We start from the raw sequence: 17,320 nt of genomic DNA on the forward strand, positions 1-17,320 counted from the left end.
GTAAGGCTTTTCTAATATCAATGGGGTCTAAGTCTGATTATGCAGCGTGGTTTATGCTTTCTCAAATTTATTTGGGGCAAAAATTTTTTTCATACTCTGAACCCTGAATTCTTGATTTGGTCTTGAACAGTCTATCTTATTACTAATGTAGGAACAGTTTTTAACTGAAAATAAACTTGTATTTGTTGGTTTGGCCAATAAGGTTTCTTGCTGAAAACCGTCTTTCTTAAAGCTGTTATAGATTTTTATTATGTAAGTTGCTTAACTGAGTCTTCAGTGTTATGTAATTTCAAGCAGTCTAAGGTCTGCATATGCCCACTCATCGAAATGAAATCTCTGTTGCATTAGGAGTTTTCAAATCTATTGTATTTCTACAAGCAAATCTTTGGATCAGTATAGCATGCCTATTTTAAAGGCTCACAACTACATTTTGTCTTACCAACTAGTGCTGTATCTTGTTTCTTACAACTCTGGAAATGTCAGTACAAAATTAATATAACAGGGTGATTTAGAGCAGTTAGTATTCAGCTGGTGTATCTGATTCATGCAGTACATCTATCTTTAGTTTTAAAATGTATAATAGTGACTTAAATTCTTAGAGAAGTTTAGTCCCATCATCTTGACATTAATTGCTTTTCTTTTATTCAGCCTTATGTTGGTTCTGGTCTCTTTAGGCTGTTTTTTTTTTTCCCTTTGCTCAAGACACTGCAGCTACTGCTGCCTTCTTTGAAGGAAGAGTCAGCAGGACTGAGCTATGCACTTTAAACTGTAGACATGGATTGCCTTTTTGGATGTCAATTTAAACTTTTGCTAGCTGAGCTATTAAATTTAATCCTACAAAAATGACATTGTTTTTCCTATCAAAAAACAGAAGAAAAATTACCAGAAAAGCCCCTATACACATGATTATGATTTAAACAAACCAAAGCAAACAAAAACCAGGCAGGTAAATCATATTAAATTTACTAAAACTTGAAGTTAATTCATTATAATTCTGAACTCCTGAATTTTGGGTCATGTAAAATGTCTCCCCTCACTGAATTAAAATCAATAACTAAATGATTAAAAAAAATCATATGTGAATCTTAAAACACTTTAATTCTGATAATTAATGCAAATGATTTTTTGCAACTTGCAGGACTTGAACTCCTGTCCCCTTCATTTCTTCCAGGCTATGTAAATCACAAAGCTATTCCCCATGCTAAACCAGTTGCTGTGTGCTTGTGTGTTTTGCTGTGTATTTAATGTTGTTATGTGAAGACATAAAGGTAGATTCTTCTGGATGAATATCTTCTTCTTTTTCCGAGAGTAAAAAGTGCACTTTGGGGAAAACTTGGTACATCTAATACCGATGTTCAGTTAGCATATTGATCTGTAGAAGAAAATATCATAGTTCTATGTAACTTTCTTTTCTTTGTAAGTGATTTTTTTCTCCTTTCATGTGATGAAGTCTTGCTTTCTCTGAAGACATTGGAGAATTTTCTTAGCCTTCGGTGAGTTAGAACTGCATCTTGAATGATGTGTACTCTCTTGTTTGAACGTTTTGACAGGAGTAATAATTTCTTGGTGCTTGTAATGTTTTAAAAATGTAGTCTAAATCAGCCTGAATATAAATCATCATGTTTTATATTTCTTCTTAACTAAAAGGAAAGCATATTTTAAACCACAGTGAATTCATTCTCTTCTGCTATCAGTACTCTGTGTTTTGCAGTATTTTCTGTCTTTCTGGGTTTTGCAAGCACGGCATGATCCTCTTAGTTATATTATTAAAAGTAAGTATGTTCTATTGGTGAAGTCTAACAGATATAGGACATGGCTTCTGTAAGTTTGTATGCATTGCATTTCCAATAATATGGAAATTGAGTGGACAATCCAACTGGAAAGTATCAGATCTCGAAAGGGAACGAATGCTAATTTCCTTACTTAATGTATTTATGGTTGATTGTTTTTACATCCTGTATTGGAAAATGCTTACATTTCAAGGTTAAAAGAGCCAGTCTCCATGCAGATTCACTTGGCAGTGAAGGTATACAACCATGCATTGTAACGGTGATTCACTTTTAAAGCAACTGCTAATCAATACTCTACACTTTCAAATGTCATTACTGTTCTGTAGGGTACAATTTTTGTTGCTGATAATAAATGGTTACCAATATATAATTTGTGTTGTACAATGTGTAGGATAGACTATTTTGTTAAGGTTGCTATAGATGCTTCATGGAAAGGTTTGCATGAAATACTCCGATTAATATATCGTTCTCTTGAAGTTCCTATCTTGCTTTTTCTATGTATGTTTTTGCAAAACTGTGGACGTTCTTGTGATCCCAGTTATCCTCTTCCCAAAGCTTAAGTAATTCCTTTGCGAATGACAAATTCATTACAATATTTGTAGCTGAAGAAAGTCTGTGTGGTGAAGCTTTTTTTAATTAATACTTCGAGAGAATTTGGGAAGGATCTTGGGTACCTTTCTAGAAGTGTTGAATTCCAGGGACAGGTGTTTTCTGAAAATATCCTGCCCTCAGATCTCTTGGGACTTTACAGATAGTTGATAACTAGCACATTGGTTTGGAGGATATTATAAGGCGCGAGGAGAATGGGATTATTCAGGAGAGACAAAGGCTTGTCCACACCGGACTGTATAGATGTTACAGCCAGTGTATTAAATTTAAGCTGGGAATAAATTGCAGACAGTAGAATCCAGAGCACAGGAATTAAGCTGTCATAAATCTCTCTTACATGAGAGTCGGCTTCATGCACTCCTTAGCTGGATCTTATCAGTAGCTATAGAATCTCAGATTGCTTTAACAAGCTAGACTTGAATTTACCATGGACAGCAGTTGAGTTTAAAACAAAAATCACTTGTCTAACTAGGGAAAGGTAAAATAAGGCTATTTCAGCAGTGGTACTCTGAGTATGAAGGGAGAAAGATTCGAGTTTATAGTGAAGTAGGTGTTGGGTGCATATCTGTATGTGTAAAACAAATCTCGGACAAGCCTACAGGTGGGATGTGTGTACCTTTTAAATATATCTTCAGAATAGGACTGCCTGAGCAGCACACAGTGCCAGGCAATTTTTATAAAGGAGATGGCTGCTGGGAGGTGAAGAAGTTTTGCATATATCAGTTTGCAGTGCAGGCGGCACTTAGAAAGGTAACTGTCACTATTATCCTTCAAACTAGATTGAGCTCTTAGAGTACCTAAGAAAAGGTTGTAGAAGATCTATGAACAAACTGTTCTCGATTCCATTTAAAAAAAGGAAAAAAAACATGGTATGGTGACCTTATCTGATTCATAAATTGGGGATATAAAATGAGAAGTATGTGTATATAATTCCTTCAATGTATTGGGGCTTAACGTGTGCAGACTTGATTGCTTGTTTCTTTAGGTTCTTGCTTGTATATGTGACAGTAGTTTCTTCATCAAAGCTTTGTTCTTGGCATATAGAAAAGGGTGGAAGTGACTTCTGGGCTTCTGATAGCCTCATAAAATATTTTCCTTTGGAGTAATCAAAAGATGGAGTTGATGGTCTTCCCTGAATTCTGTGCAGGTGGCAGATTATGTGAATATTCTAGAATTTGCAAGTTGAGAAGATCGCTGCTTGATGTTCTTCTGAATACCTTGATAATGAATTTACCTCTGGCCAGACCAAAACCAAACCAAAACAAAAAGTGGCTTTCATCTTCCCCCTTTCTACCGCTGTCTAACTCTCTTCCATTGTGGAACTCTGTTTTTTTCTGGCATTGTGCAGTAATTGTTCTGGAAGAACATTTTCGGTTATTTAACTCAAGTTTCTGCTCCAAGTAAGGTCAGTGCAGACTTCAGAGCACATTTTTGGGGGTCTTTGAGTCCAGCCTTCAGAACCTTCAAAGACAGATGCCACAGTCTCTTATTCCACAGCTTGACTATTCTCAGGATGAAAAACTATTTGCTGCCTCTCTCCACCTATAGTACATCCCCATAAACAGCATTGGTTATTCTTGTCTCTAACCTCCTTGTAGGTACTAGAAGACTGTTTATAGGTCCTCTCCTCAACAGTTCCCTGCTATGCATACCCTACCTTCAAGTGCTCTCCTAAAGTGGTGGGCACAATCTTGATGAGTCTTCTCCATCTTCAGTGATAAAGTTCATTAATAAACACATTAAAACGAAGAGTTCCCAGTACAGACCCCTGGGGAGCTCTGCTTGCAAATAGCCTCCAGGGTTGCTGTGAATAACCACTACCTTTTGAGCTTGATTGACTGTTTATTCACCTATCTGCCAGTCTTCTCAAACAGACCATAGTTGTCCTAATTTAGATACTGAGATACTGTGGGAGATATCAAAAGCCTTTCTGAAATGAGGTAAATGCCACCCACAGCTCTCCACTCATTCACAGATGTAGTTGTTTTATTGCAGAAGGCAGTCAGGCTGTTGGTTTTTGTATCCTTGAACACTAATAGAAATAGAAAAGCAGCTCTAAGAAACTTTATATTAAGACGCACTTGTCTTTTTGCAAAAGCAGTTGTCCCTGTTTTGATCAAGGCTAAATAAATACAATTTGAAGTGTACTTGTACTTTCATACCTTTTCCTTTTGATTTTTTTCAGTCTGGAAGACCTATATGCTTTACATTATCCATGGTATGTTATACTATTGCCTCCCTTATTGTGAAATACTGATAAAAATGCAAGGGCTAATAAAAATCCCAAGAAATGCTGTGGACCTTAGCTGAAAGATTTTCAACCACAGTAAACAGATGGATAACTTAGTGAGAGATTGACATTTCCATAAAAGTTGTTTTGATGTTTGAGCCATTGTCTATGTTTGTTTGGAAATGAGTTTCATTTGGCAAAAATCAAGAAAGCAATAGTTCTTTGTTTTCATTCTGTAGTCCAGGCCATATGCCATGTTTACCTTTCAGTTACTTTTAAGAAGCTCTTTTAAAAATGAGACAATTCCAAATAAATACTCTTTATATAAAAATATATAGTGCCACCATTCTTTTTTCTGTTGGGTCTATGCATGTTTCATCAGCTCAAGGCTTTGACTCTTGAATTGCATCTCTCCACATGGTAGAAAATGTTAGTCTGAAGCTGACTTCTTTGGTAGTCTTATAAGCAAGCAGCATTTTCACAGACCTATGAGCTTGGCAGGAAAGCTTACTGTGTATGCCAGTGGACTGCCTGTGGACTTAACCACTTCCAAATCTCTGAGTATGACCTAGGGAATTCTTGATTGTATTAGTTAGGATTTTGATTCTCTCTCACTTGATATATTTGTTTCTCCTAAAACTCTGTTATGCCCGAGTCATACCATCTTTCAGTTGCTTCATCAGGCCTCTTCTTTTCTGTCTCATTCTTTTAAAATACTTGCATTAACATTACAGGGTTTTAATCTAAACTCTCTTCTGTTTAATGTTCAGGTAGACTTTCCTCCACAGACACTCCTCTGTTCACAACAGGGCTATGTAACTGTTCTCATAATTATGAGATCTCGAGAGTAATCTCCACTAAGCTGATTGCATGAATTGGAAAACTTTTTATATTTTTAATTTGTCATGGTAGCACAGGCACTTCCCTTCTAATCTAGGGCTAAACCAAACTCTATCTCCTAGTTGTCTTACTGTAGATATTTTTCTTTTACTATATTTATCAACCACAGTACCTTAAATGAACTTAGTGTTGCACAGAAACCACTTGTCAGCTGGTAGAAGGTTTTATGCCTCATCTGTTTTCACTTTAGATTATTCTGCTGTAACTGGCAAGGAGCTTCTTCAAGTTTTTATATACAAACAAGGATTTGACTTGTTTTCTTAAACAGCAGGCATTGAACTATATAGTAATACTATCTCTAGCATGTTAAATAAAAGGCACTGTGAAAATGTTATTTGGAAGGCATTATGAAAAACTTGGTCAGGGCTACAGTATCTAGTTTTCCTATTGTTCTTCTAGGTTGTATCTGAACGTTTGACTATTCAATATACTCCCAAGAGTTTGTCAAGCTATCTAAGTCACTAATTTTCAAGACACAAGAAAAGGATCTTTGTACTATGGGTATTAAAGTTTGATGTGTTGGGAACACATCATTGGTCACAAAACTAGATAATTATCTTCTAAAGTGACAAAACTTCAAAGATGAAAAGCAGGAATACTCAAACTTCAGCTTTACCTTGAAGCTAAATGACTATCATTTTATGACAGCTGTGCCAAATCTATGACTGCTGAGCTGTTTGTACATGATACTATCAGATCACATTAATAGAAATTTTCACCGATAATGAAAACTGTAGGAGGCTAAGAGTAAAGCTTTATGTTATGACTTGCAGCTATTGACTATCTGCATCCAACAGATTTATTGCCCCCTACGCACATTGTGCCTTTTACAATATCTTTGGCAGTTTCTTCAATGAAGTACAAGAAAGAGATTATTGATAGCACTGTACAAAAAGTCTGAGTACTCACTTCATGTTACAGACATCCTTCTATCATTACAAACTGCAGCAAAATTTCACAGTAAAAGTAAAGACGAGATGTGACAACCCTTTGAAACTTACTATGGAAAACACAAAGAGGAAAAAAAGAAGGATTTCTGTTGGCCACCTCAGTTTTAAATTTCCTGTTAAAATCAAGGCAGAAGACTAAGACTGAGATAGATCTGGCTTCTCACCCTTGACGGACTTCTTGACGGACTGCTCAGGCAGTCAAATAACACCTGTAATGTCCTACATACAAATTTCAGAACTTGTGGCAGTGGTAGGATTTTGTCCAGAATGTCAGAAGCCTTAACGTGAAAGTTAAAGCTACAAGCAGGACTTCCCCCAAATTGCTGTCGTCACTGGCAAATGGTGGCATCTTTGCTAACTTTTCCTGTAAAATGGACCTAGCAATGCTGTCTTTTTCCTTAACTCTCTAAATGTTAAAGGTTCTTGGACTGGGAGTAAAGTGCTTATTGTGTGGGGAAAATGAGGTGGTGAAAACACCACTAGGGAAGCAAGGCAAAGTGCATGGAACTTAGCACCTCTGAGAGCTACAAAGCATTAATTCAGAAGCAGACTTGAAAACTTCTTCCACAGCTAAAAAGATGAATGGCTTTGTGTTACAGCCCTAAAGTATGAAATGAACAAGCCCCCTATTATTTCTGCTGTAGAGGTGTCCGTGGTTGACATTTCCACGTGGCATTGTGCTGGCAAGTGAAACAGAACCATTTCTTGTCAGAGGATTCGTTCTACATATCCTTTGAATACAAAGTGGTATGCTGTGCTCATACTGGAAACTAATCTTCAATTTTGCAATCTTCTTTCTGTTATGCTAGTTTTTTTATACTGGTACCACTTACTATTCATTTTTTCCATAACTGCAGTTTTGCACTGTTTTTTCATGAGAGCCTTCAGAATGACCCTTTAAAATCTTCTTTCAAGTAAGATCCAACCAAATAAGACTTGTTACAGAGTCAAATTTACAAATGCCAAAAGCACTTAAATTGAAAACCAGGTAACTTTATCCCATTATGGGTAGTTGATTAGTTGTGTTACATTTACCATATAAATCTATTTTCTGCATGTACTTTTTCACTCTGTCCTCCTCTGTGCTCCCACTTGTTTATAGCCTTTGCTTTTTGCTCTGGAAGCATCTATCATTAATGCTTTTTTTTTCAGTGACTTGAGCAGAGGTAATGGCAGTGCTGCAGTAAGGGTCTGGCCAGCTGGAACAAAATATGCAGAAAGAGAACGAATAATGGCTTAATAATACTTCAGTGCATAAGTACGGGGAAAGGTTATGCAAATACAGGTATCGTCCTTAAAATGGTCTTTTATTCAATTAATATTACACTTTTCAAAAGGAAGAATAAATACTTGAGGATCTACCAGTATACATTATATGTTGTGAAAGTTATTGGAAAGAGGAGGTGGTTATTTCTCCAATAACAGTGCATATGCTTAGTTGTACCTTAGCATGTTCAGGAAGAAGGAAAAGAGAACAGAATTTGCTCAAATATTAACTGGAAGATTTTTTATTTTATTTTATTTTTTTGTCACAGTAGAAGCAACTTTACAGCACTTTTCAGACAGAGTAAATTGCAGGGAGGAGTCTACGTCAGCTTCCTGATACTATCTCGTTTAAAACACCTAAAGGCAAATACAGGGAGACCAAAGGAAATAAGATGGACAAGAACAGAATACATTGCAGGGGCAAAGAAACAGAAGGACTTGAAGCACGTGTTTTTACCTCTTTAATGCAAGTGGAGAATATATTTGTGTGAAATTGAGTCAAAGTCTGTATACTGGTGATTATTTTTGACATATATTAAATAAACAATTTCCATATTAAAAACACAGAATCATAGAATATCCCGAGTTGGAAGGGACCTATAAGGATCATCTAGTCCAACTCTTGGCACCGCACAGGTCTGCCCAAAGTTTAGACCATGTGGCTAAGTGCACAGTCCAATCGCTTTTTAAATTCAGACAGGCTTGGTGCAGTGACTATGTCCCTGGGGAGCCTGTTCCAATGTGCGACCACCCTCTCGGTGAAGAACCTCTTCCTGATGTCCAGCCTAAACTTCCCCCGCCTCAGCCTAACACCATTCCCACGGGTCCTGTCACTGGTGTTTACAGTGAATAGGTCACCTGCCTCTCCACTTCCCTTCGCGAGGAAGTTGTAGACCGCGATGAGGTCTCCCCTCAGCCTCCTCTTCTCCAGGCTGAACAGGCCCGGTGACCTCAGCCACTCCTCATACGTCTTACCCTCTAGGCCCTTCACCATCTTCGTCGCCCTACATGTAACTCATAGTCAGAAAGTCAAATTAGTTATTTTTTTCAAGTGTATGAGTGCCACGTGATTTCAAAACTTTTGCCAAGAACTAAACTGAAGAGGAAATCACGTGCTAAGAAATGTAAAATTCAATTTAGGAAAGGCATCTGAAATTAAATGTTGCTAAGAAATAACATAGTTCTTTTTGTATTTAGCTTCCCAGATACTTAATATTTTGAATGTTGTCATTTTTTAAATTATTGATTTGAATTTTTCTCTGCTGAAGTTTTTATCTGTACAGCCCCAGTGTAATAGGAGTCTCACTGCACTCATAACTTGGCACTAATTCTATCAAGTCCACCCTAAGCATGTTATTAATATAAATATATTTTTGTTCAGTAGAACTTCTTTAGCATTAGAAGATGTCTGGGGAATTTTGTGTGAACATGGGCTGTAGAAAATGTCATTGTAGGTCCCAATTCCGCATATGTTGAAAAAATTCAGATGATGATCTATAGAATTATGTATGGCTTTTATTTATGTGATTGCACTCTGTTTTGGTTTACAAATGCACAGGAGTCATAACTGCAAACTGTAATTATTCTAAAAATAATTTGTCTGACAAAAGCAGCTGCTAACGCAGCTCTTCTCAAAAACCTTCAATAAAATCCATCTTGAGAAGTACAAAATTCCCTTGCTTCACATGCACCCTTGGTGCCTACCTGGTATTTTCTTCTCAAGAGTCTAGTAAAAACCTAAGACTTCCTGGTGTGATTAAGACAAATCCAGGCAGACTGTACCATGGTTTGCATTGCATGAACTTTACTAATTTAAAAGCAAAGTTTTCGATGTCGTGGGACAACTCTTTAATTTGGCAGAGATAATCCTTTCACATTTTATTTACTTGTTTAAACATTGAGGTGTCTGATGACTAGTTAATGCATTCATTAATTTGAGTTAAATAATATTGTTTCTGCTTTGGAAGCCTCCAAACAAAACAACAGCAACAACAACAACAACAAAAAAACCCAAAAACCCACCACATGTAGTTGTGGTTTTGACCCTGACCTGTTCATTGACGTTGTGCAAATCAGTTGTAGTATGTCTGGTTCCACACTTAGTAAGCAGAGTTTTCCACTTTTATCTTTGGTAGCGTAGGTCATTTTCTTAGAAATGTTTTGATCGAAACTTATATATGAAATTCACTTAAAGGAAAAAAAAAGTTATCAAATGGCTTACTAGTATGTATTAATGAATGGTTTGTTGGTTGACTGAACAGGTCAGTCCTCTGCACCATGCCATGTAGCAGTAGTAGCCTGGTCAAAAACAGGCTTGGAGTCTGGGTAATATAGCATCTGTTTCCAAAGTCTTTGGAAGTTGAATGAATATCAGATGAATGCAGCATTAGTGCTATTATTTCAATCTCACTTAAGGGTAAACTAATTAACACAATTTAAATTCACATCAGGAGCAATTGAAATGGGGGCAGATGGAGTTACTTTGTTTGTTGATATGAGTAGCACTTCAGTAGTTTTGCACTTGAAATAAGGCTGATCTTGGTGACAGCATATCTTGCTTTCAATTAAAAGTACTGGTGCAAAGTAGTGAGTAGCACAAATACTGTTTTTTTAAAAAAGGGGGGTGATTCTGCCTTGATTATATAGAGCTATCATGACTGGTGTGGAGAAGGGAACTGAGGAAAGGAGTCTGCTGGATTGTGCAAGCAAGTTATTGTACATTCAAGTTAAAAAAAACACATTTACCTGGGATATATATATGTAGGTCTGTATCTACTATGACTGTATGCCTTCTTGCAAGCCTTTAAACTAGTTCTTAGCAGCATGCTGACTACAATATAAACTTCAAAAGGATTGGATCTACAATCGGGAAGTTCTCTTTTACATTCACAGTAGTTATACAGAGTAATGAGACAGCTACCTGTAATGAGACTGTAGTCTGCAGGAGAAGTGGTGTAGAATGTTTGAGGGTGCAGTGTTCTTCAGGCTGGAAAATGTTATGGTTTCAATACAAAGAGTAATTATAAATCTCCTTGAAGGCTTCATATTAAGCTGTAATTTATTTTTAACTGTGAAAGTGTATGTACTTTGCCAACTTTTACTTTTTCTTCTGGGTGGATAGGAGGTTAGAATTGAAAGATTGCTTTTCTTTCCTCTTTCAATTGCCTAAAAAGAAAAGTAACTGGAACAGAATCACATTTCCTGTAGGTGAACGGTAAAATAAAATTCTGTCACCTAGTGATTTCAACATATGGGCTCCCTAATTCTTCTCTTCATTCCCTTCCAAAGGAGTTTGCAATCATTTTATGGCACTAGCTCTTCTCCTTTATTATGTCATGTATGAGGAATTGCTTTCTTCCTTTTTAATATGAGTGGCTTGGTATACAACATATCTTCTACATTAAGCATTTGTTTTTTCTCCTTTTTGATGCTTCTTCATTTCCTTTTTTCCCCCATCCTCTGTCCTCACTTCAGATTTCTGATATTGTCATAATTGACTTTTTCAGAATATAGCTTGTCTTAATCCTCTTCTGTGACTTACTCTTATGTTTTAACTTGTGTGTGTATGCATGTATTTTAAAAGTACTTTATTAAAATCCTGTTTCACTGGATCCTTCTCATTTCTTTAAAATGTTCTGATAGTCATGTTTTAAGAAATGGTATCTAACCTTGATGTACATTGAGCTCTGTATCTCTATCAGTCTTCTACCTCCCAATTGATGGTTGCTTTTGACTGTATTTAGTCTAGAACTTCTTAGATGTAAAAAGCGATTTCATTTGAGAAGTGTAAATGTTTCTTCATTTGTTCATAGTGATTCTTTCCCCATGCTGCTACCCTACATTCATTCTGTAATTTCTGATCTGAGCCCCACTGATATTTTCAGAGAAAGAAAATTGTGGAAGTAATGTCAAATGTATTTTCATGTTTTACTATTTGTTATGTAACTTTCCAAAGCTGGAAGAATTGTTCATACCTTCCACAGCACCTTGTGCCATGTTGCGGAGAAGAAACATTAAGAAGGAAAACTCTGAAAAATTTTACACAGTCATACTGTATTCTTCTTTTTTTTTTTTTTTTTTTCCCCCTGTGGTAAACATGCTTAGGCTCACTCATTGCCTCTCAACAAGGAAAAAATTCCCCATATCTGCCCAGAGAGCTTTTGCCCCTTCTTTCTCTCCCTTCGAGCTTATTAGTAGTGGCTTTTAAATGTCATGAGAAGGAAATGGCACTTGGGAAACCCAAGTTCTGTTACTGTGTGTTGCTAGGATTGTTGAGTGATCTTGAGCAACTGGGTTTTGTTCTTGATTCATCCTGGACAGTAGTAGTAGTGTCTTTGAGACAGTCTAGCTCAGTGTTAGGTACTGACAGCTCTCTGGCGCATCTGCTGGATGATTGCAAAGGTGTTAGCAGAGCTTTGTTCCTCACTTGCTAGTGTACCTACAGCTCTGATACCAGAGGACTGCAGCTCAGTCCTCCAGCACGATGCATTTCTCACATTCACGTCACCTACTGCCACTTGCTGCAAAAGCCACAACTACACTGCATTATGTATAGATTACTCCAGATATTTCTGATATCAGTTCAAAATATGTTATTCTTATTTACTTTCTCATTTTTTTTCCTAGATCTTGCTTTGTTTAATGCTGTACATTTTCCTCTGTATGGATGGATATAGGTCATGTTATGTGAATGCACTTGTTGAAGCACAGCAGTATTTGAATGGATGGTAGTGAGATTACTTCTGAGTTTTAGATAGAGCAATTGGTTGCATGTATGAAGGATGGGATTATTACTAATATCTTTGTGTTTCCATTTTAAAAATTATTTTTTCATCCTGAGAACCTGTCTTTCTCATCTTAAATAGTTATGCTGTATTTGGATAAAATCTCAAAATCAAGAAGTGTAAACTATGGTTATTTGCTCAGAATGAGTGTAAAAAGCAGTTAAAACTTTCTTATGCAGCAGGAGCAGAATAGGATCATCACATAACCTTTTTCAGGATCAGTTCAGAACCTAAACGGTGCTTGTGGAAGAGTTCTCTGGGCTTTAAAATAGTATTATTGAAATAGCAGGTGTTTTTGAAGATGAAAACACAATTACATGAAAAAGGGAATTGAGGAAGCATGTAACTACCTGCAGTTGTTGTAAAGCCCTATTTAAAAAGTGATTTTTCTTTAATGAGCATGGTAACTGTTTTTTTTTTTGTTTGTTTGTTTTTAAAGTAACTGGATTGGTTTCTCTGTGCAGCTGTAAAAAAAAAAAATCATAACCCTGAGCTACATCTTGTGCTAAAATGGGAAAACTGTAGCGGTTGTATAGTTTTCTGCATCTTTAAAAATAGGATTATAAGCATGGCATAATAATAACAATAAAAAATTATTTACCTGTGTGGAGGGATAAAAATATCCAAATTCTGCAGCAAGATGTTGTATTGCAGGTGTTGTTCATCCAGGCATGAAAAAACGTCTCTTATTCTGGCCTCTCCACTGGAATGTGGAGAAAGTGTGAAGAAAGATTTGCTCTTGTGCTAAATAAGTATTAATGGTAGTCTGTTATGAAACAGAAGTAAAGGAAAAAGAAAAAGACGGGAGGTGAAATTGGATACCATGGTTCATTGTACTAGACAAGCCAAGTATCTTATAGTCTGACCTTTGCAGAGCAGGACTTTTTTCAAACAATCCAGAGGAGATCTTATTAGATCTTTCAAAGAAAAATTCCTTTTCATATGTATGTTAAAAAGAAGAAAAAAAAAACACCACCACCAACAACAAAAAAACAACTCCCTCACCAAAAGGGCATTGTCTATTTTTAAAAATAAATACATAGACTAAGCTGTTGTGAAAAATAGTTTTTCATATTGGGAATCTTTTTCCTTTTTGTTTCTGTTTCTTGGCACTGAAATACTATGCTTTTTAGCAAAGCTGACTACCGTACGATAAATGTTTTAGGTATTCAAATAGACTGAAAAGGTTTTAATATGGCTTCTTTTAATCAGCCAGCTGTACAAGTATTTTGACTTCCTTAAACTTCCTTAAGAAAATTATTGAATCCATTATTTAGGACTCAGTTTATATCATTCAGGGTGTTCCAATTGGGAGATAGGGTTAATTTGTTTTACTAAGTATTAAACTAATAGCAATGGCTACTTAGCATTATTTTTTTGAATAGACCTAATAGCATAAAATAGGTTGAGCCAGGCTTTCTGTGAGGTGTGTGTGTGTGTTTTATGTAGATGCCTACTGTAATATGGCTTTAAAACTGGAATTAGAAATTTGGGGAGCTGAAGGAAAGTGAAAATCCGTGTCTGACCTCTCTAAGCAAATTTGCACGGACAAGTGTTTTGATGTTTGGTAGTACTGATAATGGTCTGTAGAGGCAGTGGTATTGATATAGACATAAAAGTCAGCTGAATCACTTTTTTCTTACCTTTTCTTTATCATGATCTCTTTTCTTACCTTGAGACAGCAAAATATTGTTAAAATTTTTTACCTATATTTGCTATTTGCTTTTCTATTTTATATATATAAATGATATATATTTTTATATATAAATAATATACCTATTTTATATATATATATATATATATATGTGCTGAGCCATCTGCATACTTCCTGATGAATGCGGTTGATCCCATGAGCAGTGTTGAAGGTAGGTGAGAACAGTTTACCTATGAGGTAAATGAGGGTGGTGACTGGCAGTTTGGGGTGACCTGTCCACAGGTGGGGTGTTAGTTCTGCATTGCTGCTGTGCGTATGGAACTGCCTAGCCTGGAGCTGCTGCTGGTTTCACTGTGCTACTTGTTTCTATGCTGAGCCTTCCCCACCTCAGTAGAGTAATAAGCAGCTATAGTTTTAAACACGTGAATTACAATGTTTTGTGAACATGCAAAAGATCTTAATGGACAAGCTGATCAGCATTTCATTTTCTAACACTTGATTAATCTGTTTGATAACTCTGCTTCCTATGAAGAGGATGCAAATTTTCAAGCACACGCTTCGGTCTTCCTGGAGGTCCTCCTTAACAAGCGCTGTGTGTAAACCCGGCTTTCTAGCTAACCCATCTTGTCTTGCTTTTAAAAATAACACCCTCAGTATTTCTACACTTTCCTGAGCATCTTACTTCTGTGATCTGTGCTTTTACATTTTTTCCCTTTATTTTAGTCCTGGCTAGTGGCTCTGGAGTTTGGCAATTTCCATCTTCAGTACAAGTCAAAATAGCTAGATCGTTTCAGCCTGCTTTGACTCCAGTAGGCTATCTGCCAATCTTTCTTCTCAGATAAGGTGTAGACTGGATGACTGCATCCATACAGCCGTATGACAGGCAGCCGAAAGAGCGGCTGTGAGAACAGCATGGTCTGTGATCTGTTTATTTTCCATTTGTGTGACTTCTTTGGAAAGCAGCCTGCCTGCGGGCTGCTAGCCTGAAAATCCTGGGCAGTGCATTAAGGTACTGAATGCTACTGTATGTGGAGCTGCCAGGCACGCTCAGGTGGGTGACATCTTCTGTGGTCCTGAAGGCATTCTACAGCTGTGTTTTCAGGCTGGCTGTCTACAGATCTAGTTTGAGAGCTTCTCACCTCTCAGAGAACATGCACAGTGAGTTTCTGCCATCATGACCTCAGTAAGACTCAAGTGAGTGCTTGCCATTCGTTTGTCCTGATGTTCCCTGCTAAACTGTTCCTCTATTTTTTCCCCTCTAAGCACTGGATGTTATTTCAACCACTGAAGATTCTGATGACTTTGTAGGGTACAGACCAAATCTGATACAGTTTCTCTTATTCCACTTGTCCCCTTCCTCCTGTCTCACTCTCGCTGTTGATGTACTGATACTTGAAGGTAACCTGCATTGTGATCGAGTTATGTTTCACACAGCAAATTGGATGCTTTGTCAACACAGGAAATCCATGGAACTCTTATCTTTCTATTACTGTCATTACGGTTAATAATAATTAAAAGTTTTTTTTTCAGGAAAGTTCAGACTAATGTTTAGATTTCCTTTAGAGTCCAGTCCCAAAGCACCTCATTTCATGTGTGGTGGGCACTCTACTTCACCAAGTCGGGAGAAGGAGAAGCATTTTAATCTGACACTCTGTCACAAGGTAGGGTATTTCAAGAAAATGTTACGTGTTACACTGTTAGAGCTGGCAAAAAACAAACAAGCAAACAAACAAACAAAAAAAACAAAACAAAAAAAAAACCACTGGATCTATAATAAGCTCTTACGAGCTTGACCTGTTTAATAATGTTTCTTCATTTTGTGGCCATGTCTGTAATACAGATGAAGAGAAGTGTCAGTTTATCACTGCAAGAATGATAAAGCAATTACACAGTCCTTTAAGGCACAGTACTTGGAAGCTCTGTGTTTGATGCAAGACTTTCTTCAAGACTTTCTTACTTCTGAAGTATCTTGATAATTTTTATTTTTTCCCGTGGAACTTTGTTCTTGCATTTACTGTTTTTTGTCACAGGATGGCAGCATGAGTAAGACCCTAAGAAGGTATAGCAGTGAGTTCTTTTTGACATTTTAAAGATTTGTACAGGGTTAGCTTGTTGCTCTTAAAGGTAAGGGGTCAGACATAATTTTGATTAGTATAGACTGTGAACATCTGAGTTTCCAAAGCTTGTACACTGTTATGTAATCTGAAAAGTAAACTACGAAGGGATGAAGTGGATAAACTTATCATTCAAAAGATGACATGTCCATTCAGATCAGGCTTTTTAAACAATGTGAGCTTACTTCTTAATATATTGGTCTTTTATTTTCCAGATTAGAATCCAAGGCTCACTTTGAGCATGCTTGTATATGATTTGGAAATCTTGTTCTGTTACCAGGCTACAAGATTCTGTGAATGTATTTAAAACAAATAAACAAAATAAACAAAAAACATAAACCAAACAAATATAACCCAAATGTCTGGATCCCTAAACCCCAGGGGAGCTTAGTTCTTCATAGGACTTTGCGGAACAGACCCCTTCTGAAATCAGTCATTTGATCATTATTATTGCCTTAACTAGGTCCCGAGAAAGAGCTCTCACAAAATACTAGTTTGTGTAGGCCTACTACTACTACTAGCTATACCCATTTCAGGTGAAGTGATTGTATCTCAAAAATGTGCTATGTATATATGTGTGTGTATGTGTGTATATATATATATATAAATAAAGAAATAGTAAAAAAGCATGAGCCTGTAAATGTCCTCAGCCAAAAAAGTACCTGCTTTTCAGATGAAGTGGCTCTTGAACATGTATGCATATGTTCTGATTCATGCAAAATCATAGATCATTTTTTCTTGCCAGCCATTGCATTTGTCTTTGAAACTGTTGGCTTAAAAACATAACATAGGAATGGAGGGAAGCCTTCTTTCCCTTCCTGACCTAATATTATTAGTTTTTGTTTCTGTTACTTAAATCTAAACTCTTAAAGCTTAATAGCCTTCTTTTACTCTGAATTATATTCTCTGCTGTTTTATTGTCCTACTTGACTGTTATATTTACAAGCCTCCTATCTGAAAATTTGGACTCTCAATGCTTATTCCAACTCTGAGAGACGTGACAAAAATCTACGTCCTTGTATG

At 36.6% G+C, this 17,320-nt stretch overlaps 1 protein-coding gene across 11 annotated transcripts in view; it reads left to right on the forward strand.

The window, feature by feature from the left end:
• Positions 1–17,320, forward strand: part of CACNA2D3 (calcium voltage-gated channel auxiliary subunit alpha2delta 3) — a 530,340-nt gene that overhangs the window by 86,382 nt on the left and 426,638 nt on the right. The gene's annotated exons all lie outside the window — the stretch shown is intronic.

The sequence above is a fragment of the Anser brachyrhynchus genome, assembly GCF_964034855.1.
Source record: "Anser brachyrhynchus genome assembly, chromosome: 10".
NCBI lineage: Eukaryota > Metazoa > Chordata > Aves > Anseriformes > Anatidae > Anser > Anser brachyrhynchus.